This window comes from Chanodichthys erythropterus, chromosome 18 (genome assembly GCF_024489055.1).
Source record: "Chanodichthys erythropterus isolate Z2021 chromosome 18, ASM2448905v1, whole genome shotgun sequence".
In the NCBI taxonomy this organism is placed as follows: Eukaryota; Metazoa; Chordata; class Actinopteri; order Cypriniformes; family Xenocyprididae; genus Chanodichthys; species Chanodichthys erythropterus.
In genome coordinates this window covers 32,535,861-32,548,416 of record NC_090238.1, presented here as the reverse complement: position 1 = coordinate 32,548,416, position 12,556 = coordinate 32,535,861, and positions in this window count along the sequence as shown.

The window sequence follows — 12,556 nt, the reverse complement described above, 5'->3', positions numbered from 1 at the left end:
GTCATGGCATTGTGCAGAATGTTATGTCATTGTGTACTACATTGTGGAAGTTAACGCTTTTTGGATAGTTATATACACCTAGGATGACTTGAGGGTGAGTAAATCATGGGTTAATTTATTTTTGGGTGAATTATTCCTTAAATAATCAAATGTAAAAATAAAATATTGCATAGACTTCACTGTATGAATTAAATATAAATGTATTCTTATTAAAGCTAAAAAAGTTATTCAGTCAAGAGCAGGAAGTTATTTTCTCTTTTGTTTGATTCACATTAATGACACAGAGCAGCAGGTTAATTAGGCTGCTGTCACTTTAAGAACAAACGCACGGATCCATTATACTTATACACATCCGGTTTACACCCAACTGTTTACTTTCACTTGAGACATAACTGGCTGTGTTTTCATGTATGCTCTAATCTACAAAATGGACATTTTGACATAATTGCGTGTGTATTCGACCATTCAAGTGCAACAAGATGTGAAAGAGAACTGAATTTGCGATCTAATGCTGAGATATGCTGCTTTCTGTGCGTTGAGTTGTTGTTCACTGCTTATTGTGCTTAATAACACTTTTTAACATCGCCTTCTGAGAGAGGCATCAAGACCGTCCTGCTCTTTGTATTCTCATTCATGCACTTCAACTCTCTGAAATGTCAGTAGTGCTATATATTTACATACCGCGATATACACAATGTAGCAAAATCTCTAATGTTAGACATTTTATATTGTGGTATATCGATATATATCATCATACTGCCCAGCACTAAATAAAACACGTACACTTTTAAAAGTTACAGAGTTGAAAGTGTTCTGCATAACAGGAATGTCCCTGCTATCACTGACTGCAACCCACAAGTCTATCACTGGAGCAAGAAAGCAGGATGGAGGAAACCGTCTTTTGCATTTAAACCACGCCAGCTTCAAGCACTGATTAAAAATTGCTCAGACCGTGCATAATGAGTGTCTGGAGAAGACAAAGGGAAAGACAGCTAAAACAGTACGAGCGACAGACAGAGATGGAGAGAGAGAGGCAGAGAGAATGAGACAAAACGGCAACATGCGACACTTCACAAGAACCCTAACCATCAGTCATGTTTCATGATGTCACAGAACAGAGTACATAATGTGTATAATTATAATCAGGTCTGACAGGCCCACACACGAGCAAGTTTCTGGGGAGTTTTATTTAGCAGCCTCCAGTTCTTCTGCTGCTCTCTGATCTATCATTATTCATCTCACAGGATTTACTGAACTGATATAAATCTCGTCAGCTTTTATGAATACGTTCACAATATCCCAACAAAGTGCTTACTTAAATGGCGTGGTTTATCTCTAATTAACTGTGGTGAGAAGACTGAATCGACTGAGAGTGTACCTGAATTAGAGCAATTTGAAGACTGCATAATTCATTTATAATTGATTGCAGATTGATTGAAACTCCACAATACAGATGAAATTTAATCGGCTCTTCTGTTTGGAGTGGATAGGGTAAGTGTTGGCTATAGTTATATGTATCTGATTATATTAGTAAGTGAACTTTTCTGAACGTTTTATGGCAAATGGACAAATTTATAGTTGGCTTTCTCATTAAAGGGTTAGTTCACCCAAAAATGAAAATTCTGTCATTAATTACTCACTCTCGTGGCGTTCCACCCCTATAAGACCTTCGTTCATTTTCGGAAAACACAAATTAAGATATTTTTGATAAAATCTGATGGCTCAGTGAGGCCTCCATTGTCAGCAAGACAATTAACACTTTCAAATGCCCAGAAAGCTACTAAAGACATATTTAAAACAGTTCATGTGACTACAGTGGTTTAACATTAATGTTATGAAGCAACGAGAATACTTTTTGTGCGAAAAAAAACAAAATAACAACTTTATTCAACAATATCTAGTGATGGACGATTTGAAAACACTGCTTCATGAAGCTTCAAAGCTTTACAAATCTTATGTTTCGAATCAGTGGTTCGGAGCACATATCAAATTGCCAAAGTCACACCCCCCACTGGTGAACCATTGAAATTTCGAAACACTTATCACGTAACAGAGCCTCGTTTACTGAAATCACGTGACTTTGGCACTCTGAACCACTGATTCGAAACAAAAGATTTGTAAAGCTTCATGAAGCAGAGTTTTGAAATGGCCGTCTGTCGGAAGCTAGTTATTTTAGCTTTTAAAGTTTTAAATATGGATATTTTTCTTACACAAATGCATCGCTTCACTTCAGAAGGCCTTTATTAACACTCTGAGGTCTGACGGTATCGCCGGCGATACCACCGTGGTTTTTTTTCTTATCAGTGTGAAAGAGACTCAAAATACTCTGTCAATGTTGCACATACAATTAAGAGTTATACACCATTTTAATCTGTGGAATATATTCTTTCATTTGTGTGCACTCAGAGTAAAAACACAATGTTGTGATTTTTTTAAAATAAAGAAAACTAACATGATGCGTGATCTCTCGTCTCCCTCTTAACGAAGTCCAATCTGATAGTTCTCAGAAAATAAACTGTAACTTAGTGAATACTAATGACAAAAAGATTACACTTATGTTTAAAAAAACGTTAAGATGTCAGGTTTTAAATCATGTAAGTCAAATCGAAAACAAACCTTCTGTGTTTATGTAATCTGTATGAAAAGAGAGCCATGTCAGAAATCTGTGATTCAGCTCATTATCCGCTAATGCGGCCACGCCCACGGAGCCAGCGCTATTCAGACACAAATTCAGAGGCAATACATGCATTCATCGTCTCAATCGGGTATTTATTGTCTTGAAAAGTGTTTATCTGGATGTAAAAGTCATGGTTAGCGATCTCTAGAAGACATGCAGTTAGTTCCTGTTTACTTTTCTTCTACAGATGAATTTTAGATGAGTTTTTGTTTCTTTAGCACCCTCTGGCTGCAGTATGTATTGGAAACTCCATTCATGGAATAGCCTCTTCTTCTTTTAGATGAATTTGTAGACTAAAAATACACAGAGCGCCCTCCGACTTCAAGGATGAATTGAAAACACCAGCGCTCATAGTAATGACAATGAATATTAAATAAAAATAACTCCTCTGTATAGAAAATTGACATAAGCATATGAGAATCCAATATTTCTCCAAATGTGCATGCTTTTAAACTAAAAGCCTATATTCAGACTCTTTGCATCACAGAAATACATTATATTTTAAAGTATAATATAAAACCATTACTTTATATTGTAATAATATTTTTCTGTATGTTTCATATATCATAATGAGCTTGAGAAATCACAGGTTTTTTTTTTCACAGCCTACCTGACTGAAATGCCTCATTAATATGCAAGTCATTTCAGCTCATTACTATCCAATTCTTTTGTCTTCTCAGGTGAGAATGGCCCATTTTCAGTGGTGATTCACGCCTCCTCGCATACTGTATTTCTTGGCAAAAAGTTTCTTACAAAAACTAAATCAATATATTGTTTTATATGAAGGAGTAAGCAGCATAATTTTTACATAATTTTGAAGCAAAAACTCTAGTCTACAACCTCCAATACCCTAAAGTCTTGTGAACACAGATTTACTATACTTTTTTTGGCCTTATTTCAGTGACTTAAGTTTTTTGTTTTTTCAACAACCATGCATAAATGTTATTCCTTCAAAAACACAAACATGTACATACATGTTCCTGACATATTATTGTAGCCTAGTTTGTGCTGAATACAGTGTAATGACACTTCTTCCATTAATATGTTTATGAACAACTGAAAAAAGCACAAATGTCAGGGCATGTCAAAACTTCTCCAGGCCCCAAATCAGCCTCAGACTCCAGAGGGTTAACCCTATTGGAGCTGTGTGGATATCTTTTATGATGGATGGTTGCACATTTTTGGGCTTCAAAATCTCTCTATTTACTGCCATTATAAAGTTTGGAATAGCCAGGACATTATTTAATATAACCTTGATTGTATTTGTCTGAAAGAAGAAAGTCATATACACCTAGGTGAGTAAATTATGGGATCATTTTAATTTTGGGGTGAACTAACCCTTTAAGTCACCCTCATGTAGTTCCAAACCTGTATGACTTTATTCTGTGGAACACATATACACTATATTGCCAAAAGTTTTGGGACGCCTGCCTTTACGTGCACATGAACTTTAATGACATCCCATTCTTAATCCATAGGGTTTAATATGGAGTTGGTCCACCCTTTGCAGCTATAACAGCCTCAACTCTTCTGGGAAGGCTTTCCACAATTTTAGGAGTGTGTTTATGGGAATTTCTGACCATTCTTCTAGAAGCGCTTTTGTGAGGTCAGGCAGTGATGTTGGCGAGAAGGCCTGGCTCGCAGTCTCCGCTCTAATTCATCCCACAGTGAGGTCAGGACTCTGTGCAGGCCAGTCAAGTTCCTCCACACCAAACTCACTCATCCATGTCTTTATGGACCTTGCTTTGTGCACTGGTGCACAGTCATGTTGGAACAGGAAGGGGCCATCCCCAAACTGTTCTTACAATGTTGGGAGCATGAAATTGTCCAAAATGTCTTGATATGCTGAAGTATTAAGAGTTCCTTTCACTGGAACTAAGGGTTCAAGCCCAACCCCTGAAAACAACCCCACACCATAATCCCCCTTCCACCAAACTTTACACTCGGCACAATGCAGTCAGGAAAGTACCGTTCTCCTGGCAACCACCAAACCCAGACTCATCCATCAGATTGCCAGACAGAGAATCCTGCTCTAGAATCCAGTGGCGGCATGCTTTACCCCAATGTATCTGACGCTTTGCATTGCACTTGGTGATGTATGGCTTGGATGCAGCTGCTCGGCCATGAAAACCCATTCCATGTAGCTCTCTACGCACTGTTCTTGAGCTAATCTGAAGGCCACATGAAGTTTGGAGGTCTGTAGCTATTGACTCTGCAGAAAGTTGGCGACTTCTGCACACTGTGCACCTCAGCATGCGCTGACCCAGCTCTGTGATTTTACGTGGCCTGCCACTTCATGGCTGAGTTGCTGTTGTTCCCAATTGCTTCCACTTTGTTATGATACCACCAACAGTTGACTGTGGAATATTTAGTAGTGAGGAAATTTCACGAATGGACTTATTGCACAGTTGGCAACCTATCACGGTACCACACTTGAATTCACTGAACTCCTGAAAGCGACCCATTCTTTCACAAATGTTTGTAGAAGCAGTCTGCATGCCTAGGTGCTTGATTTTATACACATTTGGCCATGGAAGTGATTGGAATACCTAAATTCAATGATTTGGAGGAGTGTCCCAATACTTTTGGCAATATAGTGTATGATGTTTTGAAAAATGTCTTTTTCATATAGTGTGAAAGTCACTTGGGTCTATTGTTGTTGGATCCCTTTCATTGTATGGACAAAAACAGTGGAAACTTTATTCAAAATCTTGCATAAATCTTTAAATCACTTTAAATACTGGAGGTCATGTTCCTCTTTACTTCAAAGACCAATTTGTATGCATTATATTTGACATTCTTTTCAGATCAGTTAAAAGAAAAGGTTGTTAGGAAAAAAATAACATCTTATTGGAACAGGAGCTCTTATAACTATTTGACAGGTACTGTATGTTGGGCATGAAATACATTTGGAAGAACCATTTAAATGAACTCGAACTGAATGTACTCGTGGCTAGTGCACTAGGTAATGTCTCACGGTGCCAACGTGCCATTAATGAGTGGAAAAGAAAGCTTAATTTGTCCATAGTACGTTAGACATTAATGCTTGAATGACTGAATGTGTCTAACAAAACTTCTCATTGTATGTGGCTTCTACGCCGTCAATCTCAGCACAATGACTACCTCACTTATCTGTGCAGGCCATTCCCATATTTAAGGTCTAATTTATTAGAATATGTAGACGTGTTTATACTGCCCGTGTCTGATAGTTAAGCATTAACCACAGCTGTGTTGAATGTTATGCACTGTGGTTTCTTTTTGTATTATCTCCTGCTTTGCAGGAGATAAATGACAGCAAGCCAAACCTTGGATATTCTAGTGTGGGATGAATGCAGATTTGTTAAGAAGACTAAAGCAATTTTTTTTTTTTAAATAGTTTACTATAAGATTACAAATAGAATGCAAAATGCTGTGTACGAACACAATTACGGTATCAGCATCAAACTTATAACTCATATATTTCATGTAAAATTAGCTAAGCAACTAAGTGAAGAATATTCAGCTAAAAATGTATATCAAGTGCACAGTTACTTAGGCTATTGTCCATCCAAATAAAGTGTAACCATATATATTTGTGTATATACATTACACTGTGTACACTACTTTCGAGGCCTACATTTTATCAGTTCATGCATTCCTCAATAACCCCATAGCCTTAGTGTTGCTCGCGGCACACACAGCGGAACAACCAGTGATCTGCTAAATGCATGAATGTTAATGTATAATATTTGATGATTTTGCTAAATAATTTTGAGCTAATTCTATTTGAATAAGTAATCTCATCTGAAATCACTTGCAAATACTTCACTTTAATGGTTAGGTTCAGACCACATTAGTTTAATGCTAAGTGTTAAATAAGTGCAGCTAAGACATGCAATAAGTGCTACAGCCAAATAAGAATATTTACTTTTGCATACTTAAATCAACCCATTGGTTTTCACATTGAATGTTCAGTGAGGTCTAGGCCAACAGAGCAGCATAAAAAATGACTGAGAAAGGGCTATGTAAGAGGTAAAGTCTTGTCTAGTGCATGTGTGTGTGTGTGTGTATCAACGTGTCATACACACTCTGCCCCTCAGGATATATGACTGCTGCAGAGTCATGTGATGAGAAATATACTCCAGCACAAAAGGCTGCAAACGCTCACCTGGGAGCAAACAATAAATAACCTCTAACAGATATGGACAACATGCCAGAGAATTTACTGGGTTTATAGTCTCATTTGTCGAGACCGGACTTTCGGCAGGCGACATTAACAAGATTTTGGTAACAGTTAGGGCCTGGACCTCTGCACTTCCCTTGGGGGAGAGAGTTTAGTGTCAAGTTTATTTAACAGCTCTGAGTCTGACTTTTCTCTGCAGTACTCAACTAGGATATATACAGTATACTGTATGCTTGTGTAGATATAATCTCGTAAGCACATGCATGTGCAATGTGTAGATACTGTCTTGTTCTGTCGGCAGAATTTAGATGAAGTCTGGATCGGTTGCAAGCTGTCACCACAGCAACTTGCACAGTGAGTGCATGGACCTTCACGCTGTTCTTTTGAAATTTCACAATGTTTTCCGTGTCAAAAAAAGAGAGAGATTGATTTATCGCATGAAAGCTGATTAACTAACCAGTACTGCCCATGCTATTTTAATCTTTAATGCTACATTATGTTTCCTGATGTCACTCATCTGTTTTACACCCAACGTTGTCCTTGTTACAATAAATTCAGCATTACAATTAGACTTAAAGGGTTAGTTCACTTAACAAAAAAATGAAAATTGTGTCATTTAATTACTCACCCTCATTCATTTTTGATAAAATCCGATGGCTCAGCAAGATAATTAACACTTTCAATGACCAGAAAGCTACTAAAGTTAGATTTAAAACAGTTCATGTGACTACAGTGGTTCAACCTTAATGTTATGAAGCGACAAGAATACTTTTTGTGCGCTAAAAAACAAAATAACGACTTAATTCAACAGTATCTAGTGATGGTTGATTTCAAAACACTGCTTCATGAAGCTTCAAAGTTTTGCAAATCTTTTGTTTCGAATCAATGGTTCGGAGCGTGTATCAAACTGCCAGTCACACCCCCAGTGGTGAACCGTTGAAATTTCGAAACACATATGATATAACGAAGCCTCGTTTACTGAAATCACGTGACTTTGGCAGTTTGATACCTACAGTCTATGATTGGTACACGCTCTGAACCACTGATTCGAAACAAAAGATTTGTAAAGCTTCATGAAGCAGTGCTTTGAAATCGCCCATAATGAGGTATTGTTGTATAAAGTCATTATTTTTTTTGCACACAAAAAGTATTCTCATCAATTCATAACATCAAGGTTGAACCACTGCAGTCACATGAACTGTTTTAAATATGTCTTTAGTAGCTTTCTGGTCATCTGAAAATATCTTAATTTGTGTTCTGAAGATGAATGAAGGTCTTACAGGTGTGGAACAACATGAGGGTGAGTAATTAATGACAGAATTTAAATTTTTTGGGTGAGCTAACCCTTTAAATATGCTATATGGACAACCCAGTGGTTTTTGCAATTATATATCGGCCACCTAATGTACACAAGGATTTTCTCAATGAATTTGCTGAATTTATGGGGGAAATTGTCACTAATCATGATAGAATCTTGATTTTAGGGGATTTTAACATTCACGTGTTGTGACTCCAAGCCACTTTCAAAAGACTTTCTTAATCTACTTGACAGTTTTGACTTTGAGCAATGGGTGTCTGGACCAACTCATGTTCAAGGACACACTTTGGACTTGATTTTATCCCGTGGTTTAACAGTATTGGACATTAATATCAGTAATGCAGGCTTGTCTGATCATATGCCTATATTGTTCTCTATGCCTCTGGATGGGAATACTCAAAAACATTCTCCACTTCCACGCTGGACTCGTATCATCACTGACCGTTCAAGCAATGAATTTTCCTCTGTGTACACTGTAAAAAATGACTGTGATTTTAACAGTAAAAGACTGTAAAAATGCTGCGATGAAAAACTGTCAATTGATTTACAGAAAGTTTCCATACTATATACGGTGAATAACTGTAATAGATCTAACAGTACATTTAATGTAATTTTACGGTAAAATACTGTTTAATTCACAGTTTTTGGAAGTGAAAAATAACAATTCATTGTAAAATTTACAGTGAAAAACCATAAATTGACATTCCCACAATTCCCTGCGTGACACTTCGCATTTGATATATTTTCGTTGAAATAACTCTGTTTCTTCTTAGTTTTTCTCATTTTTTTCTAATCAGTTATGTACATTAGGGTTTTATGTTACATCTAATGTTGTTAAATTAATGTTTATTGCATTTTTAAATTTCATGTTACCATGATGGTGTTTAGTGTGTGTGTGAATGACACTGTGTGCACCTTCTATATGTTATTCTTGTCCTTCTCAGCTTGTGATGAACTTTGATTCATCATGTGACTCTTATCACCACTGTGTTTGGTGACTGTCAGTGTATTATAAAGATACAAAACAGATACTAGTACTTCATTAGGTTGGTAAATTAACATTATATCAGTTAATGAAATATGTTATTTTACCGTAAATTTAACAGATTTTTTTTTACGTTGCTACTGTATTTTTTTACTGTAAAGTTCTTCCACAGCTGCCGGTTTTTTACTGTAAATTTTACTGGGATTTTTTTTTTCAGTGTATTTACATCAAAACGTCAATCATTATATGAATTCCTCTACATGTCACTCAATGTTCAATGCTACCTGTTCTAATATTTTAAATTCTATTGCACCAATATAGATGAAAAAACATAAGCACAATGGCTGAACGTAAATGGAAAAAAGACAAACTACAAGTGTCATATGAAATTTTAAGTGACTCTCTTTCTGCCTATCAGCGAGCTTCTAAGGCTGCGAAATGTAGTTATCCCTCTGAGTTAATTTTAAAAAATAGCCATAAACCAAATATCCTTTTTTCCACTATTGAATCTGTTCTTCACCCAAATGTTAATGTGTTTCCCGAGACATCGGTCTCTCTTTGTGAAGATTTTGCAAGACATTTTAATGATAAGATCTCCCAAATTACATCTTTGCTGCCTCTGTCATCGTATAAATTGTCTGATATTCCTATCTCCCCTTCCACTTGGTCTGTCTTTGAGCCTGTAAATTTAAATACTCTGATTCAGATTTCGTCTTCTTTGAAACCTACTACGTGCCCCCAGGATGTAATTCCGGTGAGACCGTTGGCCCGGACTTATTGTCTATTATTAACAAATGTCTCTATACTGGCACAGTACCTGGCACCTTTAAACTTGCCACGGTGCGGCCTCATCTTAAAAAACCTAGTTTGGATCCCACATTACCAGCTAACTTTCGTCTTATTTCAAACTTGTCTTTTTTTTCTAAAATTTTAGAGAAGGTGGTTCTAAATCAACTTCAATCTTACTTGACTATTAATTCAATCTCTGAAAAATTTCAATCTGGTTTTAAATCCTGTCACAGTACTGAGTCAGCTCTTTTGCGAGTTTTGAACGATATTATGGTGATTACTGACTCTGGGCAGTGTACGGCTCTGGTTCTGTTAGACCTCAGTTCTGCCTTCGATTTAGTTGACCATAATACACTTTTATCACATCTTGAAACATGTGTTGGTCTTCGGGGCACGGTGTTGCAGTGGTTTCATTCTTATCTTACTAATAGGAGGTACACTCTAAAAAAATGCTGGGTTAAAAACAACCCAAGTTGGGTTGGAAATGGACAAACCCAGCGATTGGGTTGTTTTAACCCAGCGGTTGGGTTAAATGTTTGCCCAACCTGCTGGGTAGTTTTATTTAAACCAACTATTATTTAAAAATTGCTATATGGCTAGCTTAAAATGAACCCAAAATAGTTGGGAAATTAAAAACCAGATTCAGTTAGAGACAACAATAATAGACAAAAGGTGAATGTTTATTAATAAGCTTTAATAGTTTATTAATATAAATTTATTAATAAGCAATTTAATAAATGTTTATTGTTTAATAATTATTCATTGAACATTAATAAATGTTCATTTCCAACATACTTTGGGTTAATTTTAATTAAGCAATACAGTAATTTTTTAACAATAGTTGAGTTAAATAAAACTACCCAGCAGGTTGGGCAAACATTTAACCCTACCGCAGGGTTAAAACAACCCAATTGCTGGGTTTGTCCATTTTCAACCCAACTTGGGTTGTTTTTAACCCAGCATTTTTTAGAGTGTATGTTGTAAGCATTGGAAACCAATCCTCATCTGAAATAAATCTAAATTCTGGTGTCCCCCAGGGTTCGATTCTTGGTCCAGTACTGTTTTCCATTTATATACTTCCTATAGGATGTATGTAAAACACGGTTCGTAAATGTGGGAAGAAGGAGGCGGGAACCGGTGAACATTCCACAAAACTTTAAAATAAACAAAGAACAAAACGAAAGTAATACCGGCAGACCCTCGCGGACGTCTGCCGGCCACACAAACATAATAAAACATAAAATAATATCCAGGCCTGGTCCTCACTCGTCCTCCACGGTCGTCGCTCCTCCTTTTATGCTCCCGGAGCTCCTCCGTGAGAGACTCGCGCCGTTCCCTCACGGCTCTCGCCCGCCCTGGTCGCCACATACCCCCATCGCCCCTCGCAGGCCGGGGGGTACCTCCGAGACTGCGCTCTACTCCCCCCCGGGGCCTGTCTTGGCGGCCGCAGCACCTGGGGGTAAGGATAGACGAGACGAGAGAAAGGAGACAGAAGCAAGGGGAGCGACAGGACGAGAGAGGGGAGAGAGGAAAAAGAGAAAAAAAAAAAAATTCTTGGTCCGGTTCCCTGACACACTGCCGCTCGGTCCTCAGCCTGCCAAGAGGCTCTTTCTCGCGGTGCCATGCGGTGGCACTGGACGCTCGGTGGACGGCCCGATCCTCGACCGCCTCCTGGCGGCCGGCGATGGCTCCTCCGACTGAGGGCAGCCGGCAGCGAGTCCCCCGTCCCCTGCTCCTCCCCTTCATGGCGGACGGCAGCAGGCTCCGGCCCACGGCAGACGGCGGCGACTCCTCCGCTCCCTCCAGGTCCAGGACGGCAGCCACCCCACCTCGTCCCTGGAGCACGGCACCCGGGTCTCCGTCCCACCTTTCACAAGGCTCCAGCACCACCGCCTCGGGCAGCCTCTCGCGGCCTTCACTTCCGCGCTGCCCGAACTCCGCAGCACCGCGATCCCCCTCAGCAGCGAGGGCTCTCCGACAGCATGTCCCTCCTTCCTCCCAGGTTTCGGCACCAGTGTAGTAATGTTCAAAGTTCATGGGGAAGGAAGAGGACAAGGGTCGGCTTTTGAATGCTGACTGAGCTTTATTTAGTAAAATGAAAAAATGTCCAACAAAAGTCTGTGCACCGCACAACAACGAAAATAAACAATCCACAACTCCAGAACGGTATAAACAATCCACAATAGGGCTTCTCTCCAGTGTTGTTGTCGTGCTCAGTGTCTCAGTCAGCAGTCCCTCTCTCCCTCTCTCCCTCTCCCTCTCCCTCTCCCTCTCCCTCTCTCCCTCTCTCCCTCTCTCTCTCTCTCTCTCTCTCTCTCTCTCCCTCTCTCTCTCTCTCTCTCTCTCTCTCGCACACTCCTGCTTCTCCTGGCGTTTTATCCTGTCTCCGCGCCAATTACTGGAATGAGAAACAGGTGTTTGTAATTTACATTTAACCCGCTCGCTTACCACGCGTCTCCCGACACTCTCTCCAGTTGCAGACCTCGCTGAACCACGCCCCCCTCGCCACAATGTATTTTTAATAAGTATGGGGTCTCTTTTCACCTGTATGCTGACGACACACAACTTTACATTAGACTGTTTGAACTAAAACTTTGGCTTTCAAGTAATTTTTTAAGCCTCAAT